The sequence below is a fragment of the Cannabis sativa genome, chromosome 9 (genome assembly GCF_029168945.1).
Source record: "Cannabis sativa cultivar Pink pepper isolate KNU-18-1 chromosome 9, ASM2916894v1, whole genome shotgun sequence".
Lineage (NCBI taxonomy): Eukaryota > Viridiplantae > Streptophyta > Magnoliopsida > Rosales > Cannabaceae > Cannabis > Cannabis sativa.
In genome coordinates, this window is record NC_083609.1 from 52890374 (window position 1) to 52914930 (window position 24557).

A 24557-nucleotide genomic window follows, 5' to 3' on the forward strand; every position below is an offset into this window, starting at 1 on the left:
TGTGTCGGTTCAAAGAAGGTACGGCACAAGATCGGTTAAGAGTGATATCATGGCCAATTGTACTCTTGGGTGCTATTGATGCTATCATGGCGGCACGAACATAGTGCCGGTCCCGCAGTGCGATCATAGTGCTGGTAGTGGGTGATATCATGGTCAATAGCACCAACCATTAAAAACGTTCTTAATCAGTTGTTAAGCCTTGTAAAGAGGTGTATGGGCGCCTAGTTACAAGTCAAAAGTTGTATGATATGTTATATGCTTTTCTTACTGAGTCTGTTGACTCACAAATCTACTTTCATGTGTAGGTAAAGGAAAGGCGATAACTGAACTGGAGTGAACCTGAGCTCGGATGGGATTGTACATGTCATAGCAGCGCGACTTGGAGTGTGCGGTCTCGGGACATCTGGGAATTGTATTTTGATAGTCGCTGTGCGACTTGAAAAATGTGTATTTTGAAATATTACTTTTAAAAGTTTGAAAACGGGATCCCGACACTTGTAAATATTTTAATATATTATAAAGTTTATTAATTAATATAAAAGTTTTAATTTGACACGTTTTTCAAGAAAACTCTTGGATTAGCGAAGATTGTGTTGCTAAATTTTATAAACGCTACGCAAGTATACGCAATCAAGTAGTAAATCTCACACAGGTGAGGTCGATCCCACAGGGAATTGGATTAAATACCACTAAATTATACTTATGATTCTATTTGGCAAATTAAAAACAATTATGATTTAAAAACAGTAAAATATGAAAGAAATTCAGAAAACTTAATAACACAATTGAAAGTTGAGCAAGATGAGATAGTAGGGAGGAGAATCCTGTTGTTGTTTACCCAAATCGTTAATGTTTAATTACTATCCTATTCTTGGAGTGAATGACAGATTATGAAATAACCTAGCTCCTTTCAGATCTTCTAGATTCTAAATCACATGTTATCTAATTAATTCCTTAATTAAACTAACATGAAATCAGCATTAAGTAATAATCTACTCGTCACATAAGTCATGCAAATACTTTCATTTCACATAGAACATCGATTATCTTAATTTTAGCATTCTCAATTCTCACTTTTCAGATTTCGAATTGAGATCATAGAGCATGCACAAGGTGATCAATCTTAAACATGAAATTAAGAACAAATTAAGATAATTTCACACACAAGAATTGAGGAATGGTAATTAAACATTAACTAGGCAAAACATTAAACAACAATCATCATCCTCCCTAAATGGGAAATTTAGTTCAGAAACAAATCCATAACCATTCCTATAGCAATATTCAACATAAAGAAATTAAAGAGGAATAAAGAAAAGAACTGTTGGTGGATGAATTCTGGATCTTCACTTCAATCTCTGTGCTCTTCCTGCCGCTCTCAGCTGTATTTTAGGGTTTCTGATCGCTCTCTCAGACTTCCAATCGCAGTTTTCTATTTATAACTAAAATTTAGGGTTCGATGGACGAAAATGCCCCTGGTCCGTACGGGATCTCGCCGCGGCTAAGCTTCCTCTCGCCGCGGCGAGATAATTGAAAATAAGGGGTCTCTCTGTATCTCTTAAATGGCCGCGGCGAGACTCTTCATCGCCGCGGCGACTGAAGCCTTCTAGATTTTCGAGATCTAGCCGCGGCCAGGTTGTGTTTAGCCGCGGCCAGATGTGCACAATTACTCAGAAATTGTGTTTTCTTCGGCTCAGCACGTCTTTTAACGAATTTCTGCACCCGAGACCTCTTTTATTCCAAAGAACCTGAAAACATAGAAAACAAGCGTAATTCCGTCCCAACACAGCTAAAAACGCACATAAATTAGATCCAAAACATAGGCTAAAAATAGCCTAACAAACTCCCCCAAACTGACTCTTTACTCGTCCCCGAGTAAACTAAGACTAAACTAAAAACAAACTGACAATGATAGCTAAACTTTCCAACAATTTAATTGTTACCACCACCTGCACAACTTCAATCCATCAATAACCAGAATTTCAACTTGCCAACTCTAAGAACTAAGTTGAATGTGCAATTTACAAGTAAGTAATTCATACAAACATAAAGCATCGCAATTGCCATCAATATCACAACTGTTCTAAACTTTCCAACATCCCACTAACACATGATCAATAAGTTTGAATGACATACCTCTCTCCACTAATGTTGACAAATTTCTATTTGGAATCAATAGGTCTTTTTCGGTTAACATCGCATGGCTTAGGTACATGGGTAGGTGAGAAGTCATTTAGGCTATACTATACCATAAGCACTATTAACCAAGCAAGCCTAGACATTTATTTTGCTTTCTTCCCATATATCCCAAAAACAGAAATAAGAGATTGCAATTTTTCTTATGTGTGTACCTCATAATTTTCTTAACTTTTTTTTTTCTTCAAGAAGACATTTTTTTTTTCTTTCTTCTTTTTTTCTCATAGGCACAACACACAATATTTTTCTCTTTTTTTTCTTCTCAATCTCTCATTCCTACACTTTATTTTTCCACTTACAGCACTTATCCCCCCCCAAACTTGCTTCAAGGCTCATGGCATAATAAGGTACGTTCAGGGTGAAAAGAGTTTAAGATACGAATTCAGCTCAGTTAAGTGGTGAAAATTTTTTAAAACAGGCTAAGGCTCAACTTTGGGTATACTATGGTAAAAATTTCTAGGTAGGCTTGAAAGGCTCAATCGTTCCAAAGAAAACTTGCCTAAATCACTTTCCAAACAAAAAAAAAATCAAGGATTTCGCTTCAAGAGAGTATGTCAAACAAATTCTATTCCATGTACAATCAATCATTCCACAAACCAAATAGAACAGAGGTGATATGTGAGAATAGCAAATGTTTTAAATCTACATGAATCACTTCCTAGCACACATCCATCTTAATTCAAACAGTTGCAAGTCAAGCACACAGTTATGTTTTAATCCATTGCACAAGTGAATAACAACAATTCAATCAATCTTTCAATTTAGCTATCACACAAGACTAAAAAAAACTAAAACAAACTAAACTTAAACAAATAAACGCGCGAAAAAATTTAAGTTCCCCCCCCCCCCAAACTAAAAATGCACATTGTCCCCAATGTGTGAAAATAAACCAGGGTGAGAGAAACTTACCTAAGCCCCTTAGAAGGGGTTTGGCGGCGGTGGCTGGTCATAAGGGTTGAAACGGGGTGGCATGGCAAAATAGTTCGGTTCGTCCACACCGATATTCATCCTCGTGACAAGTGTATTCAATTGAGCCACCTGCTGCTCATCGAAGATACTCCTCTGGGCCATGTAATTTTGCATATGCATGTTTTGCTGAATCAGATAATTCAGCTGATCGTGAGTGTACTGCATGGCAGGGTCAAGAGGCCCGACAAGACGTGGTGGTTCGATGTCCTCACGTTCCTCTTCTTCTCTTGCCGGAGGACCTCTTTGAACTGGCGGTTGACCATGAGGATGAGGAGGTTTGAAGCGAAGAACAGTCGCCAAGTTAATAGGGCGCTGTGGCGGTGCCTTTGTATCATATGAGTACTGCGGTACCCCATGTTTCTCACACAGATCAGTGATAATTCCAGCCAACCCAAGTCCTCCACTGGAAGATCCCTCAACCATTATGTCAAAGGTCACTCGAACAATATCCCCCACATTCAAATTATACCCTTTCATAATGCCATAAACCCATTTAATTCTGTCTATTTGAGCATCAGAAAAATGCTTGTTGGGGAGCATCCTTGCACTAACAAAGTAAAGCCAAGCCTTGGCCACTGGGTTAAGTTCACATCGGTACAATTGGTATGGTTCTCCATTAAGCTCATGGAACCTAAGGCCAGGATACCCTAGAGTCTCAGCAATATCCACATAATTCAAACTTCTCTCTCGAAATTGCCGTTTCAAGGGTTGTTCCTCCACAGTGAAAGTTGGGAGGTCATAAATGGCATGAATATCGGCTGTGGTAGCAGGCACTCTAACCCCCCTAACTCTGACTTTGCCATCTTCTCTTTCAGGCCAGTTGGCTAAAAATTCCAAAGCTAGAGTTTGGTTACCACGCTCAGTGACATCTACGAACTTAGTCCACTGCCTATGTAGGATTTGATCCCTAATAGATGCAAAAGCAGGGGGAATGTTAACAGTTTGGCTTAGGTTCACAATGTCTATCCCTCTATCCTCAATGAATGCCCTATCTTTCAATTTCAAAAACCGCTCTTCAGCATCCATGTTGGTAAACCTAACTCTATCAAGATTAGAGCGTCCTCTAGGTGGGTTGGATGATGAAGCTCCCCCTTCCTCATTGACTCTTGACCTCTTTGGACCCATTTCACCAAAAATTCTAACCTAACTCCCAAGATTTTTCAAAATTTCGACAGCACTTCCCCTTAAAAATCGACTTTTCGGGACTTAATTCCCTTTCAATTTAACCCAATTCTATTCACACAATCAATTTCAACAATGTATATAGCAAAAATCCCAAATATCCAACAAATAATCCAAAACTATCCAACAAATTCACAAATTCTTCAATAAAAATTGGATTGGAAATCTTAGAATCAATACCTCAATGACAATTCTTCCTTTAATCATCCTCCATTGTTGACATCTTGAAGCTTTTGAGAAAGAAAAGGATGAATAAGGGTTTTTAATTTTTGGGTGAGGTTTTAGGGATTTGGGGTTGATTTTGAGTGGGATTTAGTGTTTAATGAGAGAAATAAGGGTTTAGGATGATTGTTGATGAAAGTTTATGGTTAGAATTGGTGAAAAGGAGTTTTGAATGGGATTAGATGAAGAAAAAATGGTGAAAAGGAGTGTTTTCGGCGTGGAGAAGAGAGGGTTTGAATGGGGTGTGATTTTTGAAATTTTAGGGAATTGGGGTATTTAACCTAAAACTGACCATTCTCACCGCGGCGACATGTAGCCTCGCCGCAGCGAGATTGCGTGAAAATAAGCCCCTCTCTGTAAGGCCAATCTGGCCGCGGCGGTATGTCCCCTCGCTGCGGCTAAAAATCGCAAAAAACAGCCTCTCTCTGTAAGGCTTAAATGGCCGCGGCGGTACATCCCATGGCCGCGGCCACTAACAAATTTTTTTTTTTTTTTCACTAACGAAAAAGAATGAACAAAAAGAAAAAAAAATATAACAATAAACTTAAAAAAAAGTTCAACTAAATCAAAAGAACACTTGGGTTGCCTCCCAATTAGCGCTAACTTTATCGTCGCTTAGCTAGACGTTGATCGAGATCTTCACAGTGGCGCCACAATCATGGCGGACTTGGTTTGATCAAATTGACCTCCCAAGTAGAGCTTTAATCGCTGTCCATTCACTTTGAAAGTATTAGGACTTTCACCTTTTAGTTCCACTGCTCCATAGGGAAACACTTTGATCACCGTAAATGGCCCTGACCACCTTGACTTTAATTTACCAGGAAATAACTTTAGTCTTGAGTTGAAGAGTAGAACTTGTTGACCAGGTTGAAACTCCTTTCTGACTAGATTTCGGTCATGCCATCTCTTAGTTCTTTCCTTGTAAATCTTGGCGTTCTCATAAGCTTCGTTTCGAAATTCTTCCAATTCATCCAACTGTAGTAGTCTTTTCTGCCCAGCAGCTTTTAAGTCCATGTTTAGAGTTCTCATTGCCCAATAAGCTTTGTGTTCTAACTCCACCGGTAAATGACACGCCTTTCCAAACACCAACCGATATGGTGACATCCCGATTGGCATTTTGAACGCTGTTCTGTAGGCCCACAATGCGTCATCCAACTTTCTTGACCAATCTTTCCTTGATCTCTGCACCGTTTTCTCCAGAATCATTTTTATTTCCCGGTTAGAAATCTCAGCTTGGCCATTACTTTGCGGATGATAGGGAAGGGCAGTTCTATGACGAACACCATACTTTGAAAGAAGTGCTTCGAACTGTTTGTTGCAGAAATGACTCCCTTCATCACTTATGATCGCTCGGGGAGTACCAAACCGTGTGAATATATTCTTCTGAAGGAACCGAAGAACTATTTTTCCATCATTAGCTGGTGTTGCTGCAGCATCTACCCATTTTGATACGTAATCCACAGCTAGTAAAATGTATAGATTGCTAAACGATGAAGGAAAAGGACCCATAAAGTCTATCCCCCATACATCAAACAATTCTACTTCCAAGATTCCTGTCAAAGGCATTTCGTTTCTCCTTGAGATGTTTCCTGTACGCTGACAACGATCACATGCCTTTACAAAAGTACTAGCATCTTTGAAAAGTGTTGGCCAAAAGAACCCGCTCTGCAACACCTTGGTAGCTGTTCTAGTTCCACTGAAGTGTCCCCCACATGGTAGAGCATGACAGTGATTAAGAATAGAGTACATCTCCTCTTCAGGCACACACCTTCTTATTATCTGATCTCGCACAAAGGCTTGTAGAGGATTGGCTCTTCCCAGTAGTAATGTTTCACCTCGGAAAAGAATTTCTTTAATTGTTGGCGAGATAGCTCAGGAGGAGTGATATTGGCAGCTAAGTAGTTAACATAATCAGCATACCATGATACCATAAGACTTTCCCTCACACTAAAGAGTTGTTCATCGGGAAATTGTTCATTTATTTGTACCTCTTTCGTATTCTGACTTTCTTCCAGCTCTAGTCTTGACAAATGATCTGCCACCAAGTTTTCAGTACCCTTCTTGTCTTTTATGTCTAGATCAAATTCTTGCAAGAGAAGAACCCACCGAATCAGTCGTGGTTTGGCATCCTTCTTAGTCATCAAGTATTTGATTGCTGAATGATCTGTATACACTATCACTTTATTGCCAATCAAGTAGGGTCGGAATTTGTCACATGCAAACACTATAGCCAGCATCTCTTTTTCTGTAGTAGCGTAGTTTAGTTGGGCATCATTCAAGGTTTTGCTTGCATAGTAAATGGTTCTGAATACCTTGTCAACCCGTTGTCCCAAAACTGCTCCAATAGCATAATCACTTGCATCGCACATGATTTCAAAAGGTAATTCCCAGTTTGGTGTAGTCACGATCGGTGCTAAGATTTTCTCCTTGAGAATCTGGAATGCTTCAAGACAATCTTTCCCAAATTCAAAAGGTACTCCACTAGCAAGAAGATTGGATAGCGGTTTGGCCACCTTGGAGAAGTCTTTGATAAATCTTCTATAAAACCCGGCATGACCCAAGAAGCTTCGAACTCCCTTAACTAAAACTGGAGGAGGCAAGTTCTCAATTGTAGATACTTTGGCTCTGTCAACCTCAATACCTTCTTTTGAGATTTTATGTCCCAGCACTATTCCTTCTGTAACCATGAAATGGCACTTTTCCCAGTTCAACACCAAATTAGAGTCTTCACATCTTGTTAATACCAATTCCAAGTTGCTCAAACATTGGTCAAACGATGAGCCAAACACTGAAAAATCATCCATGAACACCTCGATGCACTTTTCTATTAAATCTGAAAATATGGCCATCATACACCTCTGAAATGTTGCTGGAGCATTACACAGCCCAAATGGCATTCGTCGAAAAGCAAAAGTACCATATGGACATGTGAATGTTGTTTTCTCTTGATCCTCCGGTGCTATAGCTATTTGGTGATACCCTGAGTACCCATCAAGGAAACAATAGTACTCTTGACCTGCCAACTTGTCTAGCATCTGATCAATGAATGGGAGTGGAAAGTGATCTTTTCTTGTGGCCTTGTTGAGTTTCCGGTAGTCAATGCAAATTCTCCATCCCGTGACAGTTCTGGTTGGGATGAGTTCATTCTTTTCATTCTTCACCACCGTCATCCCTCCTTTCTTTGGAACAACTTGGACTGGACTCACTCATTTACTATCTGAAATAGGATACGCTACCCCGGCATCTAACCACTTTAAGACTTCTTTTCTGACAACCTCCTTCATTGGTGGATTTAATCTTCGTTGTGCATCAATGGTTGGCCTCACTCCTTCCTCCATTAAGATTCTATGCATTACAGTTGAAGGATTGATCCCTTTAATATCTGCTAAAGTCCATCCAATGGCTTTTGTATGCTTCCTTAGGACCCGTAATAGCTTGTCTGTCGCTACAGAAGATAGGGAAGATGCCACAATAACAGGAAGTGTCTTATTCTCTCCCAAATATTCATACCTGAGATGCTCTGGTAGGACTTTTAACTCTACTTGAGGAGGCTTTTCAGTAGATGGGGTAGGCTTTGTTGGTATGACTCCTAACTCTTCATAGTATTTTCTATTCAGCGGTCCATAAGAGTCGAGCCACAAAGCATACTCATAAGCTTCCTTCCCGTCTTGTTCCACCACCTCTTCTTGTACCAAAGTCAGATTAAGAGGGTCTTCAGCATGTGTCTTTGTCTCCACCAACTGGTCCACCACATCAATTGCAAAACAGTTGTCACTAGCCGTAGGGTAGGTCATTGCTTTGAGCACATTAAATACAACTTCATCTCCTTGTACCCTCAGCTTTAACTCTCCTTTCTGAACATCAATTAGTGCTTTTCCTGTTGCCAAGAAAGGTCTCCCCAGGATGATAGGAACATTGCTGTCTTCTTCCATATCCAGAACAATGAAGTCAGCTGGAAAGATGAACTTGTCCACTTTTACTAACACATCCTCAATGACTCCTCTAGGGTGAGCTAGCGATCGATCTGCCAATTGAAGAGTTACAGTAGTTGGCTTTGCTTCACCCACCTGCAATCTTTTAAACACTGACAAAGGCATTAAGTTTATACTGGCTCCCAAATCACATAGTGCATTTATTCCTTCAATTTTACCAATAGTACAAGGAATAGTGAAGCTCCCTGGATCTCTGAGTTTTGGAGGGAGTTTCTTCTGTAGAATAGCGCTACACTCTTCAGTTAGAGCCACTGTCTCATAGTCTTCCATCTTCCTCTTCTTTGACAAAATTTCCTTCATAAACTTCACATAACTTGGCATCTGCTCTAGAGCTTCAGCAAAAGGAATGTTAATGTGAAGTCTTTTGAAGACTTCTAGAAACTTGGTGAACTGCTTATCTAAGCTTGACTTTCTGAGCCTCTGAGGATAGGGTATTTTTACATGATGATCAATACTAATCGGTGGAGACTGTGGTGCTGGGCTGTCAGTAGCCTTCTCTGCTGTTGGTGTTGGTGTTTGCACTGGTTGAGCATTTATTTCTTCGTCTACCTCAACTGGTTGTGGTAACTCGGGCCCATCATACTTCTTACCGCTCCTCAGGGTAATTGCCTTGCAGTTTTCTTTGGGATTGACTTCAGTTGTGCTAGGCAAATTTCCTTGAGGGCGGGTTGCTACCTGAGTTGCTAGCTGGCCCATCTGAGTCCGCAGTGTCTTTAATTGAAGATCTAGTTTCGGTCATAAATTGGAGCAAGAATACGTCCGCAAACTAGAACTTCCACCGCAGGCTTGTTGCTGATTAAACTGTTGGTTCTGATTTCTTTGCTGATAGAACCCACTATTTCTTCGGTTGTTACCCTGGTTGAACCCATAATTGTTGTTGTTGTTGTTCTGTGAAAAATTCCCAATGGCTTTAGCTTCATCCATTGGCAAATCATCCACATTTGCTTGACACTCCGAAAAGTGATGACTTCCTCCACATAACTCACAAACAATTTGGGCTTGTTTAGCTTGCCCTGCAATTATTTTTGTCAATGCCTCAACCTGAGCTGTTAACTTTGTGATGGCATCAACTTCTAACACACCAGCTACCTTCTTTGATTGACTCCTTTCAGTTGGCCACTGCTGATTGTTTAGAGCCATCTCCTCCAATAGATCATATGCCTCATTAGCACTCTTTCTCATAAAAGCTCCGCCCGCTGCTGCATCTATTAGAGTTCTAGTATTACCAACCAGCCCGTTGTAGAAGTTGTGAACCAGCATCCACTTCTCTATACCATGATGAGGACACCTCCTGATCAGATCTTTAAACCTCTCCCAAGCCTCATGGAGAGATTCATTATCTTGTTGGCAGAAATTATTGATTTCTCCTCTCAGCTTTGCAGACTTGGCTGGAGGAAAGAACTTTGACAAGAATTTTGTTGCCAGATCATTCCAGGTGGCAATAGAATTAGTTGGCAAGGAATTCAACCAACTCTTGGCTCCTTCTCTGAGCGAGAATGGAAACAATCTCAGTCGAATGGCATCATCGCTAACTCTATTAACCTTAAAAGTTTCACAAAGTTCCATGAAGTTAGAGAGATGCAGATTAGGATCTTCAGAAGGGCGGCCACCAAACTGAACTGAAGACTGTTAGGTTTTATGCCCTAAATAAAACTTCATTTCAATGTAATCTATTTTATTCAACATCAATAAAGAAACAGAAGTATTTTTCATTCATTTGTGTATGTTTTGGTTCACTTTATCAATTGCTTGTCTAATTGATTTATAAATTCATCTTAAACCCTTTTCACATACTTGATCATGTTTATTGTGCTGTCATCACATTGGAAAGTAAACATGACTATGTGAATAAAGTTTCCTAGATTTATCAGACACAGGGTTTTACTGATATGATAATCTACAACAAGAGTTTACTTGTATTTGGAGAAATACTATGTTCTTTCCAGAACATTGGTTAAAGTAAAGCTCAGGTTAGATGCATGGAGTATGCATCGGAAGGGACCGATATTGAACTTTGAATTAGATTTAATTAAAGTTACCGTAAAATCTATTCAAGTCAATATCGCCAAGTTGATCCTAGATCAAATGATCTTAATCCTGTTATGATTAGGCTCAATCTTGAAAGGCTATTCGTGTTCTTTGATTTGTTAGTTAAGCCTACTTTTAGGTCAGGGTGATACGTACATTTTGGGAACACGATAGTGCAATTGAGTGGGAGCGCTAGCATAAACATGGAATCTATAGCTTCTATCTGGCAAATAGTAAGCAAAGGATGATTTCCTTCGAGCTTGGCCAAACGAAAATAAATGGTGGAGATCTCATTTCACATAAGCTGAAATATCATTTATACGGGGTCAAGTGTTTTAAGGATAAAATACATGGTAGGGTGTTACGGTAATTTAATCCCTTTACTATGTAGATCATTCATATAGAGGATCATTGATCAAATTAGGATTATAACAATGGATAACTAATGATGTGTCTATATGGTGGAACATATAGAGCATTCTATATACTGAGAGTGCAATTCTAAGTTCTATGCGTGGATTCAACGAAGAATTAATAAGTTAGTGAATTTTAGTGCTAAATTCTTGATCTACTTATTGGAAGCTCAGTTATATAGACCCATGGTCCCCCCACTAGTTGAGATAATATTGTTTGTAAGACTCATGTAATTGGTTTTGATTAATCAATTATAATTCACAAATTAGACTATGTCTATTTGTGAAATTTTCACTAAGTAAGGACGAAATTGTAAAGAAAGAGTTAACAGGGGCATATTTGTTAATTATGATACTTTGTATGGTGCAATTAATAAATATGATAAATGAAAATATTATTTAATAATTATTTATAGTTATTAAATAGTTAGAATTGACATTTAAATGATTGAATTAGGAAATTGGCATTTTTGAGAAAAACAGATACAAAAGTGGTAAAATTGCAAAATTGCAAAAATCAAGGCCCAGTCCACCTAGCCTAGGGCCGGCCACTTGTGTTATCTTTTTTAAATGATTTTTTTTCATTATTTTAATGCCATATAATTCAAATCAAACCCTAGAGGAATGCTATAAATAGATAGTGAAGACTTCAGGAAAATTACACTTTCTGAATCAGAAAAACCTGAGCCTCCACTCTCTTCTCTAGCCGCCACTCTCTCTCTCTTTTCTTCCTCAATATTTCGAACCTCTCTTAGTGATTAGAGTAGTGCCCACACACATCAAGCAATACCTCAATCATAGTGAGGAAGATTGTGAAGAAAGATCAACAGCAAAGGAGATTCAGCATCAAGGATTCAGAGAAGAAGATCCAGGTTCAGATCTTGATAATACTCTGCTGCAGAAAGGAATCAAGGGTTAGAGATCCGAACGGAAGGAGTCATTATAATTCCGCTGCACCCAATGTAAGGTTTCTTAAACTTTATATGTGTTTAATTTATCGTTTTAGAAAGTTCATATTTAGGATGTTAATAAACATACTTGTGAGTAGATCTAAGATCCTGGTAAAATAATTTCCAACAAAGACTGCACCATTTGAAGGATGGCAGGCTTAATCTCGAAATTGTTTGCATCCACTGCCGGTGGCCTGATACATGACTGCACTCCCGTCAGAGTAGGGAGAATGTAATCTCTCAAGCTACGGCCATTAGCTTGATCTTCCACGGCACCTCCATTATTACCGTTATTACCCCCATTGTTTCCAGCATTATTGTTCACATTGGCAGCCATGATCTCTGATGTTTCAGCAGTTGCTGAAACTCTTTCTTGCCTCTTGTTCTTTCGATTCCTCCTGCAAGTTTTCTCGATTTCAGGATCAACTGGTAATATGACTGTTTGTCCTTGAGGGCGCATGCACTTAGGATTCCTGAAATAGATCAAGAAAATATTGCAAGAAAAAGGTTAGAAAAATCAGCAAGAGAAAATATATTAAAGTAGAAGTTAGTATAATTTTATGTAATATTAATCTTTAACAATTCCCCGGCAACGGCACCAAAAACTTGTTGCTAAATTTTATAAAGGCTACGCAAGTATACGCAATCAAGTAGTAAATCTCACACAGGTGAGGTCGATCCCACAGGGAATTGGATTAAATACCACTAAATTATACTTATGATTCTATTCGGCAAATCAAAAGCAATTATGATTTAAAAACAGTAAAATATGAAAGAAATTCAGAAAAACTTAATAACACAATTGAAAGTTGAGCAAGATGAGATAGTAGGGAGGAGAATCCTGTTGTTGTTTACCCAAATCGTTAATGTTTAATTACTATCCTATTCTTGGAGTGAATGACAGATTATGAAATAACCTAGCTCCTTTCAGATCTTCTAGATTCTAAATCACATGTTATCTAATTAATTCCTTAATTAAACTAACATGAAATCAGCATTAAGTAATAATCTACTCGTCACATAAGTCATGCAAATACTTTCGTTTCACATAGAACATCGATTATCTTAATTTTAGCATTCTCAATTCTCACTTTTCAGATTTCGAATTGAGATCATAGAGCATGCACAAGGTGATCAATCTTAAACATGAAATTAAGAACAAATTAAGATAATTTCACACACAAGAATTGAGGAATGGTAATTAAACATTAACTAGGCAAAACATTAAACAACAATCATCATCCTCCCTAAATGGGAAATTTAGTTCAGAAACAAATCCATAACCATTCCTATAGCAATATTCAACATAAAGAAATTAAAGAGGAATAAAGAAAAGAACTGTTGGTGGATGAATTCTGGATCTTCACTTCAATCTCTGCGCTCTTCCTGCCGCTCTCAGCTGTATTTTAGGGTTTCTGATCGCTCTCTGACTTCCAATCGCAGTTTTCTATTTATAACTGAAATTTAGGGTTCGATGGACGAAAATGCCCCTGGTCCGTACGGGATCTCGCCGCGGCCATTTAAGAGATACAGAGAGACCCCTTATTTTCAATTATCTCGCCGCGGCGAGAGGAAGCTTAGCCGCGGCGAGATCCCGTACGGACCAGGGGCATTTTCGTCCATCGAACCCTAAATTTTAGTTATAAATAGAAAACTGCGATTGGAAGTCTGGGAGAGCGATCAGAAACCCTAAAATACAGCTGAGAGCGGCAGGAAGAGCACAGAGATTGAAGTGAAGATCCAGAATTCATCCACCAACAGTTCTTTTCTTTATTCCTCTTTAATTTCTTTATGTTGAATATTGCTATAGGAATGGTTATGGATTTGTTTCTGAACTAAATTTCCCATTTAGGGAGGATGATGATTGTTGTTTAATGTTTTGCCTAGTTAATGTTTAATTACCATTCCTTAATTCTTGTGTGTGAAATTATCTTAATTTGTTCTTAATTTCATGTTTAAGATTGATCACCTTGTGCATGCTCTATGATCTCAATTCGAAATCTGAAAAGTGAGAATTGAGAATGCTAAAATTAAGATAATCGATGTTCTATGTGAAACGAAAGTATTTGCATGACTTATGTGACGAGTAGATTATTACTTAATGCTGATTTCATGTTAGTTTAATTAAGGAATTAATTAGATAACATGTGATTTAGAATCTAGAAGATCTGAAAGGAGCTAGGTTATTTCATAATCTGTCATTCACTCCAAGAATAGGATAGTAATTAAACATTAACGATTTGGGTAAACAACAACAGGATTCTCCTCCCTACTATCTCATCTTGCTCAACTTTCAATTGTGTTATTAAGTTTTCTGAATTTCTTTCATATTTTACTGTTTTTAAATCATAATTGCTTTTGATTTGCCGAATAGAATCATAAGTATAATTTAGTGGTATTTAATCCAATTCCCTGTGGGATCGACCTCACCTGTGTGAGATTTACTACTTGATTGCGTATACTTGCGTAGCGTTTACTCTTCATCGCCGCGGCGACTGAAGCCTTCTAGATTTTCGAGATCTAGCCGCGGCCAGATGTGCACAATTACTCAGAAATTGTGTTTTCTTCGGCTCAGCACGTCTTTTAACGAATTTCTGCACCCGAGACCTCTTTTATTCCAAAGAACCTGAAAACATAGAAAACAAGCGTAATTCCGTCCCAACACAGCTAAAAACGCACATAAATTAGATTCAAAACATAGGCTAAAAATAGCCTAACAGATTGCACTGTAATTGAAAAAGTACTGTAGCGTGCCTTAGCATTAGGGCGTTACAATTTTGGTATCAGAGCCGCCAGGTTTGTCTACCGAAGCTTGCTAAGACATGTACAATCTTCATCAGAGAAAGCTCGGTTCACGGTTCAGTAAGCCTAAACTTGTTTAATATTTTAAATAATTGTGAATGTGAAAGCATGTTAGGAAGCATATTAGATTATAATTATTTATGTTAAGTGCATTGCCTTAAAATTCGTAAGTGCGGTAGTAAGAATGTAAATAGGCCGTTGCCTGACCAGGCTGACTTACTAACTGACAGGTTAGTCTCATAGAATGGACACCTGGTGCAATATGGAAAGTCAGAGTAAAGTGGCCAGGGCTAGTAACGGTTGGAGAGAATGGAGTCCAAGTTGTCCTCGTAACCAAGGTGAAAGTCCTTGGAGGGCTTCCGATGGGAGTGATGGTTATCTGTCATAAGCTCCGTTGGATTTGGAGCAAAGGTTTGCAAAAATGGAAGCTGTGATTCAACGACATGAAGAAGAGATTCAGAGGTTGAAACAACAAAGGTTTCTTGTAGTATCTTGACCACAAATGCCAATTATTTTTGATTCAGTATTACCAGCAAAACATGGAATGGCTGGTAATCAAGCGGAATCATTGCAAGAAAAGGTTTGGATCCATGAATCTTCAGTGTTTCAGGGGGATTCAAATATGAAGAACGCTTCTTGGGCTGAAAGCCCTGAGGAAATTATTGTGAGACCTCAGGAGATTATGGCAAAGGGTTAGGATATCACCTGCCTGATCCCATGTTATGATGGAAGTGGTAGGAGCTCCATGATTGAGCGGAAGAGGAAACCTACGTCATCAGTGGTGGGTTTAAGGCAGAACAAGCGGTTCCGAAGGTTTCAAGCCAAAGGAGGACGCCAGGGTTATTCTTACCCTGAGTGCCCACGTTGCATGAAACACCATCCTGGAGAATGCAACCGCAAGGTATGTTTTCAATGTGGCAAGGTTGGGCATTTTAAGAGAAATTGCCCACAGGTGGAGAAAGAAGAACAAGAGCAGGAAGCGATATTTGTTCCTACTCCGGTGTATGCTAATGTTCAAGCTGATGACGCAGCGAGCTCTTCTGTGGTGGCAGGTCAGCTCCCTATAAACGACTTCTTTTATTTTGTACTGTTTGATTTGGGAACTACACATTTATGTGTAGCTATGTGAATAATTAATCTTTTAGGGTAAGGCATTGTGATATTTTAGAAAGAGGGTTTGGAACCCTAATGCCTAGTGGGCGTTGGTTATCTCTAATAGGCGCTTTAGGTCTATGTCGGTTAGGATCGAAGATAGGGAGTTGAGCGCTGGCCTTATAGAATTATAATTAACTGAGTTTGACGTTATAATGGGAATGGATATTTTTTGTTCAAATGTTCGGCCAGTATAGATTGTAAGCAGAAAATGGTGACTTTTCAACCCGAAGGTGAAAGATTTTCTTGACGTGTTTTCCGAGAAGTTGCCGGGGTTGCCACGCTGCCACAACGAGAAATCGTTTTCGTAATTGTTATGGCACCTGGAGTCGAACTTGTTTTTAAAGCCCCACATAGAATGGCTCCAGCGAGGCTTTAGGAGTTTAAGTTACAACTTCAGGGGATGTTTGACATTGGGTTTATTCGACCCAGTGTATCGCCCTGGGAAGCTTCGGTTCTGTTTGTGAAAAAGAAAGGTGGTTCCCTCAGAATGTGTATTGATTATTGGGAACTAAACAAGCTGACGATTAAGAATAAGTATCCATTACCCAGAATAGATGATTTTTTCGATCAACTTTAAGGAAAGACAGTGTTTTCAAAGATTGATTTGCGATCTGATTATCATCAACTCAGAATTCGAGAGGAAGACATACCGAAGACTGCTTTTAGAACCAGATATGGGCACTATGAGTTTCTGGTAATGTCATTCAGATTGACTAATGCTCCTGCGGCCTTTATGGATCTCATGAATAGAGTATTCAAGGATTTTCTCGATAACCGCGTTATAGTGTTTATCGATGACATTCTTATATACTCTCAGTCAGAAGAGGAGCACGCATCATCTTCGAATGGTATTGCAGCGACTTAGGGATCACAAGTTGTATGCATAATTTAAAAGTGTGAATTCTGGTTGTAAAGAGGTGTCCTTTCTGGGTTATATTGTTGAGAAGAATGGGATTGTGGTTGATCCAAACAAGGTGGAGTCAGTGAAGAACTGGCCGAGGCCCAAGTTTGTGACGGAAATTCGAAGTTTTCTTGGTTTAGCAGGGTATTATCGACGTTTTGTCGAAGAATTCCCTAAAATTTCTATGCCCATAACCGAATTGACCAAGAAAAATCAGAGATTTGTGTGGTCAGATAAGTGAGAAACAAGTTTCCAGGAGTTGAAGCAATGTTTGATAACAGCTCCGGTGTTAGCTTTGCCATCAGATCCAGGGAAATTTGTGGTTTACTGTGATGCATCCAGACAAGGTCTGGGATGTGTTCTGATGCAAGCTAACAGTCATAGCTTATGCTTCTCGTCAACTAAAAGATTATGGGCAGCGCTATCCAACTCATGATTTAGAACATGCTGCGGTGATTTTTGGCTTTAAAGATATGGCGACATTATCTTTATGGTGAAAAGTGTGAGATTTATACTGATCATAAGAGTCTCAAGTACTTTTTCACCCAAAAGGATTTGAACATGAGGCAGAGAAGATGGCTAGAATTGGTTAAGGACTACGATTGTGAGATTTTATATCACCCCGGGAAGGCCAATGTTGTAACTGATGCTTTGAGTAGAAAAGGGTTTCGGGCAAGTTTGTACTACTGTTCTGTTAGCCCCTTAACTAGCCTTTGAAATGGTTAGTGCAGGGATTGAGTTCGTAGTTGGGAAATTGCATAATTTGACACTCCAATCTGATCTATTGGAGAGAATCAGAAAGGCACAACTGGAAGATCCCGAACTAGTTAAAGTTCAAGGCGAAGTAATGGCTGGTTGGCCTAGAGACTTTTTAGTCTCGAACAGTGGAATGTTGTTATTTAAAGTTCGAGTTTGTGCTTCTAATGTTGAAGAGATCAAGAAGGAAGTACTTGATGAAGTTCATACCACACCTTATTCATTGCATCCAGGAACCACCAAAATGTATCAGGATTTAAAACCCTATTTTTGGAGGTATGGGATGAAAAGAGAAGTGGTGGATTATGTGTCCAAGTGTTTAACTTGCCAGTAAGTTAAAGCTGAACACCAAAGGTCGGCAGGGTTACTGCAACTTTTAGTCCTTCCTGAATGGAAGTGGGAGGACATTGCAATGGATTTCGTAACTGGCTTGCCTAGAACTACAGGAATGTATGATTCAGTATGGGTCATCGTGGACAGATTCACAAAATCAACTCACTTTCTACTAGTGAGAGTTACATATTTAGTGGATCAGTACGCTGAATTGTATGTGAAGGAGATAGTTCGTCTCCATGGAACCCTTAAATCTATTGGGTTAGATAGGGATTCAAAGGTCACATCAAAATTTTGGGTGAGTCCCCAGAAGGCTATGGGTACCAAGTTAAAGTTTAGTACAGCCTTTCACCCTCCGACTGATGGTCAGTCAGAAAGAACAATTCAGATTTTGGAAGACTTACTGTGAGCCTGTGTCATGGACTTGAGTGTTCATGGAGTAAGTATTTGCCTTTAATTGAATTCTCCTACAATAATAGCTATCAAAGTACTATAGGGATGACTTCCTATGAGATGTTATATGGTAGGAAATGTCGTTTCTCTATTCATTGGGACGAGATTGGAGAAAGAAAGTACTTGGGTCCAGAGTTAATGAAGAGGACCACTGAGGCTATTGATAAAATCAAAAATTTGGATGCTTGCTTCTCAAAGCAGGCAGAAAGTTATGCTGACCTGAAGTGCAGAGATGTTACATTTTAGATAGGGGAACATGTTTTTTGCGGGTTTCACTAATGAAGGGTATTAGGTGCTTCAGAAAGAAGGGTAAGTTAAGCCCTAAGATTCATTGGGCCATTTCAGATACTTGAGAAGGTCAGGCAGGTAGCATTCAGCTAGCCTTACCATCAACATTGTCAGCTGTTCATGACATATTTCATATTTTCATGTTAAGGAAATACATGTCAGACCCGACTCATATCTTGAGTTATGAAGCCCTTGAACTGCAATCAGGCTTATCCTATGAAGAACAACCTATTCAAATTCGGAACAAGACTATTGTTCTGATTAAGTGCTCTGAAGGATCGGTAAGGTGGAGGAAGCCACCTGGGAATCGGAGTCTGATATGAGGAATCATCGTATCCACAACTATTTAAGTTAGATTTCGAGGATGAAATCCTATTAACGGGGGGATAATTGTAACGACCGCCATAGTAAATTGGATTAGAAAAGGCAATTTGCACTAATTTCTATTATTTTTATTATTATTTATGAATTTAATTATTTTGGACCCCAATATTTAGAAATAAATATTAGAGTTGTAATTTCTCAATTTCGGAGATTTTATTAAACTCTAGGGGTATTGTTTGATTAATATGTGAAATATGCAATTTTTGTAATTTTTGCTCGGCGACAACGGAAAATGCGATGGATGGCTAGATTGATCACATGGATAAGTTTAGAACTTTATTTCTTAGCGGAGAATATTTTAGAGAAAATAAATTATCGGGATTGAGCGGGGTTATGGGATTTGACCATTTTACCCCTAGCTTTAGAAATACCCAAGTTATAACCTTAAGGGCATTTTAGTCATTTTATTTGGTAAAGGTTTAGGTGGCTGCCTAAAGGAGTGACACCTAGCAAATGATTTAGTTGAGATTAATTCTTTTAATCTTCCTTTTTCATTTAAGGAAAAAATCAAGAAATTAGGAAAATAAGGAAAATGACATTTCTCTTGAACTCTCTCTCTTTCTTTCCTTCGGCTGAGGCAAACCAGGGCAAGAACCTACCTTTTCATCTTGTTTTTCTGGAATTCAACTAGGGAATCAAGCACTCTTGAAGCTAAGGTAAAACCCTAGAACCCTAGAACATGTTTTTAAAGTTTTCTTCTTAGTTTGAGCTTGTGTTTTTGAGTATTGGTGGCTGTTTTGATTTGAAATGCTTAGGGATCAAATTCTAGGTTTAGTTTGGGTTAATTAAGGGTTATAGCAGCTGGTTTGGTTGGTTGATTTAGGTGTTGTGTTAATTTGAGCATAAAAACCTTAACTAAGGTCTTTAATGGCATAATTTGACTTAGTGGTTATTTCTTGGTTTTGTTGGTTGGAAAATGTTGTAAATGCATTGTATAGGTACCCTGGAGAGTTTGGTTAAGTTTGGGATTGAATTGAGTGAGGGGGGTTGGTTTTTGTGTTCCCAGCACAGAACCGGTCGACCGGTTCTGGGGGACCTGTACCAACCGGTCGACCGGTTGGTGTCTAGTTTTTTTGGACTTCCGGTTGGGACCGGTCTGCCGGTTGGGAGAATTTTCCGAACCCTAGTTTTTCTCAATTTTGAGATATTTAGGGTATTGCCATGTTGTTTATTGATAGGGAACTTTTAGTTTCTAGTTTAAGTCCCCGAGTAGTGATTTAGTGAGTCACTCATCTGTGTTACAATTAATGTGATTAGGGCATCCATCTAGCACGAGAATTTCCGTTAAGGTCGGCCAGCACATTTGAATTCGGAAAACAGGTAAGAACTGTATAGAGCGTGTTATATGAGATATATGCATGATGTATGTATGATTGTACATGTTTTGGGTGATATCATAGCGGCATAACAATTGTGTCGGTTCGACAGTATAGGCATCGTACTGGTTAAGAGTGATATTCACCCTAGAGAGTATTAATTGGCGCTATCATAGCGGCACAACAATTGTGTCGGTTCAGCAGTACGGGCACAGTACTGGTTAAGAGTGATATCATGGCCAATTGTACTCTTGGGTGCTATTGATGTTATCATGGCGGCACGAACATAGTGCCGGTCCCGCAGTGCGATCATAGTGCTGGTAGTGGGTTATATCATGGTCAATAGCACCAACCATTAAGAACGTTCTTAATCAGTTGTTAAGCCTTGTAAATAGGTGTATGGGCGCCTAGTTACAAGTCAAAAGTTGTATGATATGTTATATGCTTTTCTTACTGAGTCTGTTGACTCACAGTTCTACTTTCATGTGTAGGTAAAGGAAAGGCGATAACTGAACTGGAGTGAACCTGAGCTCGGATGGGATTGTACATGTCATAGCAGCGCGACTTGGAGTGTGCGGTCTCGGGACATCTGGAAATTGTATTTTGATAGTCGCTGTGCAACCTGAAAAATGTGTATTTTGAAATATTATTTTGAAAAGTTTGAAAACGGGATCCCGACACTTGTAAATATTTTAATATATTATAAAGTTTATTAATTAATATAAAAGTTTTAATTTGACACGTTTTTCAAGAAAACTCTTCGATTAGCGAAGATTGCACTGTAATTGAAAAAGCACTGTAGCGTGCCTTAGCATTAGGGCGTTACACGTAGGGTCTTCGACGGCTCATGAACGACACGCAGGGTCTTCGACGACTCGTTGACGGTGATTTCTTTCTTTTTTCAGGATGACGCTGACGTTGGTGGGGCTTGAGAGTTTCATTCTCGGAGTTGGGGGTTTTGTAGGAGGTGGAGATGGGTTTTGTCGGAGGTGGATATTTTCTCAGATTTAAATGTTTCGTAGAGGTGAGAGGTCGTGGTTTCACAGAGCTGGGGTTAATCGAATTTGGGGGTTTCAGATTTTGGGGTTTTGTAGGAGGCGGTGCTAGAATTGGAGACCACCGTGCAAGAAGATTGATTGGCCTTGGATTGTTTTTTTTCGAGATCTGATTCAAGGGATTGGGGTTTTTTTTATTTATTTAATTTGTTTATTTTATTTCTTTTAAATAAATTATGATGTATATTTACTTGTTGATATTAATTTTTTAGTGGTATTCTATATATTTGATATTAATTTATTGTGTAATAATTATATTATTATCAATTAATTTATATATAATTTTTATAGTAAATTTATAATTAAAATTTTAATATAAATAATATATAAATTATTTAATATTATTTTAAAAAATTAAATTAATAGTATTTCAAGTCTATTAAAGTTGGACTACATATATATTTGTTTGGGTTGTGTCTGACTTTCACGTTCAGCTTAGTGGGACTAGAAATATTTTTCTAGTCTAATATTATTGGACTAGAAAAATACCTTTTTTATTTCCCTTGATACTATGTCCAACATAAAATAGACTACTAATACTTATATAGTCCAACTTTAATGGACTTAAAAAGGGATTTTTGTAGTAATGTTAAGTTACAATCTATTTTCAGATTTGTAACTCATCATATGTTACAATTTTATGTGTATTATTATACTATATATGATATAATATAACCTCCAACACATAATATATATTAATCTCCTATTAATATATAATTTGTCACATTTAAATATTTTAATCTATATTATATTATATCAAATAATATAACATTCCCCCACTAGATTAGAATTTGTGACACACCATTGTAACATTATTTAATCAATCAAACATTACATATATCCCCCACTTTGATTGAATAAATCAAACACTTTTATAAAGATCTTGATTAGATGCATAAAGTGAAATGTCTTTCGACTTGAATTTTACCTTAGTGTAGTTACCACAAAGTTTGTTGAAATTTTAGTTGTCGAAGCATTGAACCACTATTCCTTTAATACAAACTGGTGATAACACACACATCTTTGCTAGAGTTCACTTGAGACCTCATTATATCTCGCTTGTGCACCGTTAATGGCCATGTGCAACATCCATTCATTGACCTTTTGAAAAAATATACTCCCTTCTTCTCATTTAGGGCGGCACCACTCTTAGGTCAATATAGGTATAATTCTTACAGTATTTGTTACCAAAATACTTGTTTTCCAAACTGAATTCTATTAAAGACTTTAAAAGTCTAACCCTCAAATTGGTAACTCACTAAGTACTTTCACAAATTTGTAAGATAGTGTTGGGTTTTGTGCCCTAAATAAAACCCATTTCAATTTAATCAGATTTACTTATTAATAAAGATCAGAAATAATATTTTATGTTGCATGGTTCACATGATTTATTTCATGATTATATATATAATGTATGAATTCCATTCAAGTCCAGAACATATGAATTTGTTAATGATTATAGTGTTGTCAGCACAGTGGAATATAATCATAATTATATGTTCGAAAGTTTATTCCCTGATTTGTCAGAACACTGGATTTAGACTGACATGATATAATCAACGATAGGTATTCTTACACCTTGGAAAAGTGTTATGTCCTTTCCAGGACATTGGTAAAGTTTACCAGTATCGAATGTATGGAGTATACATCGGAAGGGACCGATATTGAACTTTGATTAGATATATTAGAATTTACCGTAATATCTATTCAAATCAATATCACATGTTGATCCTAGATCAAATGATCTTAATCCTGATATGATTAGGTTCAATCTCAAGAGTGTTATTCGTGTTCATTGATTTGTTAGTTATGCCTACTTTTCGGTCAGGGTGATACGTACATTTTTGGAACACGGTAGTGCAATTGAGTGGGAGCGCTAACATAAATATGGAATCCATAGCTTCTATTTGGCGAATAGAAAGTAAAAGATGATTTCCTTCGAGCTTAACCAAACGAAAAATAAATGGTGGAGTACTCATTTCACTTAGCTGAAATATTATTTATACAGGGTTAAGTGTTTTAAGGATAAAATACATTGTAGGGTGTTACGGTAATTTAATCCCTTTAGAGTGTAAATCATCTATATGGAGGATCATTGATCAAATTAGGATTATAACAATGGATAACTAATGACGTATCTATATCGTGGAACATATAGAGCGTTCTATATGACTGAGAGTGCAATTCCAAGTTCTAAGAGTAGATTCAATAAGGAATTAATAAGTTAGGGAATTTACTTGGTAAATTCGGTTCGACTTATTGGAAGCTCGGTTATATAGACCCCTGGTCCCCATACTAGTTGAGACCATACTGCTTGTAAGACTCAGTTAATTGATTTTAATTAATCAATTATAATTCTAAAGTTAGACTATGTCTACTTTATGAATGTTCACTAAGCAAGGGCGAAATTGTAAAGAAAAGAGATTCTAGGTTTATTTATTAATTAAGATAATTTATATGTCTAAATTAATAAATATATTAAATGACAATATTATTTAATAATTCTTCTTAAGTTATTAAATAATTAGAATTGGCATTTGAATGGTTAAATTGGAAAATTGGCATTTTTTGAGAAAATGGGAATGGAAAATAACAAAATGGGAAAGTTACAAAGTGAGGCCCAATTTCCTTATATGGGCCGCCCACTATGCATAGGCTTTTACCATTTTATGTTTTCATTATTTTAATGCCATACAATTCTAACCTAAACCTAGATGGCATTCTATAAATAGAAAGTGTTGGCCTCGGGAAACTCATGACTTTGCACATTGGTTTCTTTCAGAAAATCCATGCGCCTCTCTCTCTCTTTTCTTCTCTAAAATTTTGAAAATTTCTTGAGTGATAGAGTAGTGCCCACACACATCAAGTGGGTCCTCAATCATAGTATGTAAGACTATGGAAAATCAGCATCAAAGAAGGAGAGAAAGAGATCCAGATTCAGATCTTGATAATGCTCTGCTACAGAAAGGAATCAAGGGCTAGAGATCTAAATGGAAGGAGTCATAATATTCCGCTGCACCCAATGTAAGGTTTTCTTAAACTCTTATGTGTTTATTTTCATTATTTTAGAATTCATATTAGGATGTTAATCAAACATACTTGGTAGTAAATCTAGATCCTAGTAAAATATTTCCAACAACTGGCACCAGAGCCATGGTAATG

The 24557-nt window shown here is 37.9% G+C and overlaps 1 non-coding gene across 1 annotated transcript; it reads left to right on the forward strand.

The window, feature by feature from the left end:
• The first annotated feature begins 9831 nt into the window (after positions 1-9831).
• LOC133031585 (small nucleolar RNA R71) lies at positions 9832-9938 on the forward strand. The gene has a single exon (XR_009684688.1). It is a non-coding gene; the product is annotated as a small nucleolar RNA R71 (small nucleolar RNA).
• Positions 9939-24557: the final 14619 nt, after the last annotated feature.